Here is a 6,370-nt window from a genome sequence, read left to right as displayed (position 1 = left end):
CAACAAGCTGTCCTAATCTTGGAATGCATGAACTGAAAATAGCATGGGCTGCAGGTCCCCCAAGCACAGACTCAATGGCATGGCTGATGACATTAGTCCAGGGCTGTCCAGCCTGGGCAACAGCATTCTTACTTGGATTAAGGGAATAGAAGTTGCAGAGTAGAAGCAGGTTCCCAGAAGGATCCACCCTCCTTCCACCAAAGCCCACAAGCAGGTGAGGTGAGCTCCTTCAGGCCCAGAGCTCAGAGGCCTTTATAGACAGGTGTGAGGAGACAGAGTGGGTTCTGTGGTCAGAGCCCAAGGCTAGGCATGGAGAATTCTGTTTTCCTGAAGCTGGCTGTTTCGTCACCTGGGACAAATTTCCTAACCAGTCATCCCCAGGTAAAGGGGAAGTCTGCAGACAATGGGCTTTTGGCCTTCTGCTTCTGAGCCCTCTGATCTTGATGTGTCATTTGAACTCTCAGCTGTGGTTACCCCTGTGGGAGATGGGGATCATAACCAACTCTCCTGGAGGAGGGTGGTGAGAATGGAATGATGCGATGGCTGAGGTCCCCGTGTGCATCTGCGTGGCCAGGTGAATGAAAGGGGGTGCTGTGAAGAGCCATCTACACCTCTGTCAAGGGGCAGGGACTGGTCACCACTAGGATCTTCTCCATCCTGAACACTGCCTTGGGGAGCTTAGGTAAAGTGAATCACCCAAGGGGTAGGGAAGCAGAGAAGGCTGACTGGGAGGAAGGCTCCAGGTTAAATTTTTTGGTGCCACCTTAAGAGAAATCTGTTTGGAGCCTTAATTCATCTGTAAACCAGGCAAATCCTACCCGCCTTCCTAACAGAAGGAGCAGATGAGAATTAATTAGTAAATGTGGCTGTCAAACTTGGTCCGTGTTATTATTAACTTAATGTGTTTGTTTAAAAGGGGGAGGCTGGCTTGCTCCAGTCTACAGGCAGGCGTGTGAGCTGCTAGCCTGCTGGCCAGGTCTGATGAAAAATCCTGTAGATTGTTTCCGCATGGCAGTTTACAACACAGATAATTAGTTGCAGTGGTGGAAGGCCTTGGAGGCGAGGGATGATGGATTCTGATGATGGATTTTGCAGTCCTTCACATAAAAGGCAGAAGTGTTCTCCAAGGGAGGAGTTGTGGTACTAGGGAGAAGGCGCCCCAGGGGCTTAGGCACCACAGCCTCAAGCCAGCAGGCAGGGTGACCAAGGGGGTGGCCCCTGCTGTCCCAGATGGTTGGGGAGGCGTGGGGAGTGCTGCACACAGGCCATGCATGTATGCATGTATTCCTGGAGCGTGCAGGTGTCTGGGGCTTTCTCACAGGCAGATCTACCGTGCTGCTCCAGAAGATACCAGATGCTCAGCCAACCCACTGCATGCACCAGCTACACTAATGTAGTGCCCACTCAGCTGGGGTGGGGGGTAGGTGGAGACCAGTGTCGAACAGACGGTTTGTAATGAACAACTTCGTTTTTCTAATATGTACTGGTGCGTAAGGGTTAGCAGGTAGAGTCTCTGCTCTAAATGACACTTTAATAAACTCTGTGGCTTCAGCTTTACCCACTTTGGTTTCATGAACTGTCCTAATCTTGGGATGCATGACTTGAAAATAGCGTGAAGTGAAAGTCCCCCAAGGATAGACTCAATGACATGGCTGATGACATCTGTCCAGGGGTCACCCACTGACCTTTCTTGCTGTATATTGGTTTCTCATGCTTCTCAGTCCTTCCTTCCAAGGCTAAAATCATGGACTCTGGAACTAGGCTACTTGGATTTAAATATTGGCTCCACCACTTACTAGCTGTGCAACTTTGGTTGTTTTTTTGTTTTGTTTTGAGACAGAGTCTCACTCTGTCACACAGGCTAGAGTGCAATGGTGTAATCTTGGCTCGCTGAAACCTCTGCCTCCTGGGTTCAAGCAATTCTCATGCCTCAGCCTCCAGAGTAGCTGGGACTACAGGCTCGTGCCACCACACCCAGCTAATTTTTACATTTTTTTGTAGAGATGGGGTTTTGCCGTGTTGCCCAGGCTGGTCTGGAACTCCTGGCCCCAAGTGATCCACCTGCCTCGGCCTCCCAAAGTGCTGAAATTACAGGCGTGAGCCACAGCACCTGGCCTAGCTGTGCAACTTGGGGCAAGTTACTTAAACTCTCCGTGTCTCAGTTTCCTCATCTGTAGAATGGGAGTGATGATATTTTATAGGTTGGTTGTGGGGATGGAATAAGTTAACATTTGTAAAGCTTTTAGACCACTGCCTAGTGCATAATAAATGCTGTATAAATGCTGCTTAAACAAATGAATGAGTTCTGGTTGCCCTAAGGAGACTGGTTGCCCATGTCTCTATATGATTTCCTCTCCTCTAAGCCATTTCAGCACACAGTAAGAACAGTGTGTTTGCTATGCACTTAACATTCCATTTTGTAGCTCTCCCCCTATCTAGAAGCTGCCCTCCCCGGAGCACATTAGGGTTCTGTGAGCCCATTTTCCTCTCTGGGGCCCCCACATTCTGTCTGCTGCTGTGATCTTGGTTATCTGAGGTCAACATGGCGAAACCCTGTCTCTACTAAAAACACAAAAATTAGCCGGGCGTGGTGGTGGGCTCCTGTAATCCCAGCTACTTGGGAGGCTGTGGCAGGAGAATCACTTGAATCCGGGAGGCAGAGGTTTCAGTGAGCCGAGATTGCCACTGCACTCCAACCTGGGTAACAGAGCGAGACTGTCTCAAAAAAAAAAAAGATCCCTCTACATGGGGCAGGGTGAGACCAGCACCTACCTACACATGAATCCTTGCTGTGCAGCTGCCTCCAAATGTTGGTGATGACCTTGAACTGAGGAGAGCACTGTCCTGGTGGCACGTAGGACAGGGGTACAATGGGGTGCTGCTGTGTCCTTTGGAGTTCTGTTTGATGTCTGGAGTCCTTGGAGTCCCTGTGGCTATCTGCTGCCCTGGTTTTGCATGGGGTTAGGCCAGAGTCTTCTTGTATCAATAAAGGACATTTTATTGACTGTCTGCTCATTCCTTACCTACTTTATTGTGACCCGACTCACTATTTTCAGCAATAAAGATAGAACACTGTTGAAAAGAGCTGGAAAATAAGAGCTATACAGATAAGTAATTGGCAACACACTTCTCCCTGGAACCTGAGCAGACTGTGTGGTTAAACATGTGTGCAGGTGTGTTGTGTGTTTATCAAGCATCTTTAACAGGTTCACACCTTTGACATCATAATATCACTTCTGGGAAACCATCCTAAAGAAATGCTATAAAATTTGCAAGATGCTTTATGCACACAGATGTTCTACACACAGTTATTTATAAAAGAATACACTGGAAACAACCGAAATGTCCAGCATTTCATATAAGGTTATGTACAACCACGGTTGCACTAATTTTAGTGGTTTTCAACCTTTTGTAAGTTCATGAGTTGCTTGAGAAACTTACTAAGATGAAGATTCCCAGCCTCCACCCGTAGAGATTTTGATTTAATGGATCTGGGGTGAGATCCAAAAATCTGCATTTTTAACATACCGCATATAATTTTGATGCAGATGTTCTGCAGTTCACATTTGAGAAAACTGATCAACTTGATGGGATATTTTACAGTCATTTAAAATGATGTTTGAAGAGAGATTATAATAACATGGAGGAATTCTTTATAACTAAAAAAGTATGAAAATTGTGTATATAACTGCATCCAATTATGAAATACAACTATATAGAGCAAAGCAAAAATATACAAAAATATAAACACAGGTGGTCTCAGCATGGTAGAGTTATGGCGATTTTCTTCTTTTTTCTGCATTTTCTATATTTTCCAAAATTTCTAAAAGCAAGCATTATTTTTATCATAAAAACTCATATGCCTGTAATCCTAGCATTTCAGGAGGCCAAGGTGGGTGGATCGCTTGACCCCCGGAATTCGACACCAGCCTGGACAATATGGTAAAACCGGGTCTCTAACAAAAAATGCAAAAATTAGCTGGGCATGGTGGCTCATGCCTATAGTCCCAGCTACTAGGGAGGCTAAGGCGGAAGGCGGAGGTTGCAGTGAGCTGAGATTATGTCACTGTACTCCAGCCCGGGTGACAGAGTGACACCCTGTCTCAAAAACAAAAACAACAAACAAAACACCCATAGGCTTGTAATTTTAAGACAGACAGTATCCTCCTTGGAACAAATTCTAGGGCTTTTGCTTGTTCACCCTCTTTCCTGGGATTTATATGCTGAAAGGTTCCATTTTCTCTTTGAAGAGATTGAAGGACCCTGAAGCAGAGTGAGGCTGGTCTCTTCACCTTCAGATGGGCCAAACCCCTTTTGGAAGTGCCTTCACACTCAGCTTTACCTACAGACCTTTGATAAGCTTCTGGAGTTACTGAAGGTGCATTCAGCCCTGTTAGTGGTGGTTAAGATAAAAAGAATACTTAGCCTGGGATAGCACTTTATTTTGCAGAGCTGAACTATCTTAATGTCATTCTCTTGAGGATTTTTTTTTAGATATTACAGTTTGTACAGGACAGTGAGGCCCTGTGTCAAGAAGTTGGAAATAAGGAAAACAAAGTTGTCTGCTGAGAGCTGCATGTAGAATTGGTAGGTCCATCATAACAAAATTCCAAGCCTGGGTGGCTTAAAAAGCAGAAATTCATCATCTTACAGTTCTGGAGGATAGAAGCCTGAGATCAAGGTGTTGGCAGGGTTGGTTCCTTCTGAGGGCTGTGAAGTAGGATCTGCTCCAAGCCTCCCTCCTTAGCTTGCAGATGGCGGTCTTTGCCCTGTGTCTTCCCCCGGGCTTCCTTCTGTATGTATTTGCATCCAAATTTCATCTTCTTATAAAGACAGCAGTCATACTGCTGTAGGGCCACCCCAGTGACCTCATTTTAACTTAATTACCTCTTTAAAGACCCCATCTCCAAGGAAGGTCATATTTTGAGATACTAGGGGTTAGGACTTCAACATATGACTTTTCTGGGTGATTCCAGTCACCCTATAACGATGCATTGCTAAGTGACCGATAGTAGGACACAGAGCTGTGCAGACTCTTAAAGAGTTGGAATGGGTTCCTGACACGTCTGATTTAACTGTCAGATAGCTTGAAAAGTAAAAGTGAGAGGCAATGTGGCTGTTTCCATTGGGAACTGATCAAGGAGGGAGAGCTTGGCCCAGAATTGCCATCTGGCTGATCCTGGGGAAAGGCAGGTACCCCTGTGGTAGAGACAAACTCATCAGCTTAGCTTGCTTCTATCCAGATCCACTTGTGGCTCTCTGACTTTCCAGTCACGACTGGGACCAAGGTCGGCAACCTGTGCAAGCCTCCCGTGGAGAAATGGGAATAAGAATTCCCTGCGAGACTGTCCTGCCAGTCCTGAAGTCTGCTGCAAGGCAAGATTGTGAGGACGCTCGGTAAATTGCCAAGCTCTTTCTGTCCCCAGCAAGCCGACAGAGCTCACCTGCAGCAGCCGATCATGATGCTGTCTCTGAAGGCTGCAGGTTCAGTTATACTTGGAGGAGTCTGGAACTTGAAACGGTGGCAATGACTATTAAGTTGGCGCAAAAGTAATTGCAGTTTTGACATTAAGTGATGGTAAAAACCGCAATTACTTTTGCACCAACCTAATAGTTGTGGCATATGTGGTGGTGATAGAAACCTTCAGAAGGTCCATCGCCAAGGGCCTCCATACATTCTTAAAAAAAAAAATGGTCAGGCACGGTGGCTCATGCCTGTAATCCCAGCACTCTGGGAGGCTGAGGTGGGCTGATCACCTGAGGTCAGGAGTTTGAGACCAGCCTGGGCCACATGATGAAACCCCATCTCCATTAAAAATACAAAAATTAGCTGGGCGTGGTGGCACATACCTGTTGTCCCAGCTACTTGGGAGGCTGAGGCAGGAGAATTGCTTGAACCTGGGAGGCAGAGGTTGCGGTGAACCGAGATCGTGCCACTGCACTCCAGCCTGTGCTACAGAGTGAGACTCTGGCTCAAACAAACAAACAAACAAAAAAACTCCACCTTTATTTTGAAATTGACATATGCTTCATATATGAAAATTTATAAATTTGATATAGAAAAATAAAAAGTAAAAGTTCCCGTTCTCTAACTGTCTACCTCTTTTCTATCAAGAAAATCCCCTCCCCGCAGTGAATAATCTCTTCTGGATGTTCCTATGCTTAGACAAACATATATATAAATACTTAAAAAACCAACACACTCATGATTTAGTTCATACTGTTTGAAAACTTGTGTTTCTAACTTAATGAATGACTGTGGGCTTCTTTTCATGTCAGGTCATGTACACGGATTTTCATGTTGCTTTTTTAAACTCTTGCGTACTATACCACATAATAGATACACCATATACTATTTAACTCATTAGTG

Source organism: Pongo pygmaeus, chromosome 15 (genome assembly GCF_028885625.2).
Source record: "Pongo pygmaeus isolate AG05252 chromosome 15, NHGRI_mPonPyg2-v2.0_pri, whole genome shotgun sequence".
NCBI classification, from domain to species: domain Eukaryota; kingdom Metazoa; phylum Chordata; class Mammalia; order Primates; family Hominidae; genus Pongo; species Pongo pygmaeus.
Note: the sequence above shows the minus strand (reverse complement) of the source record.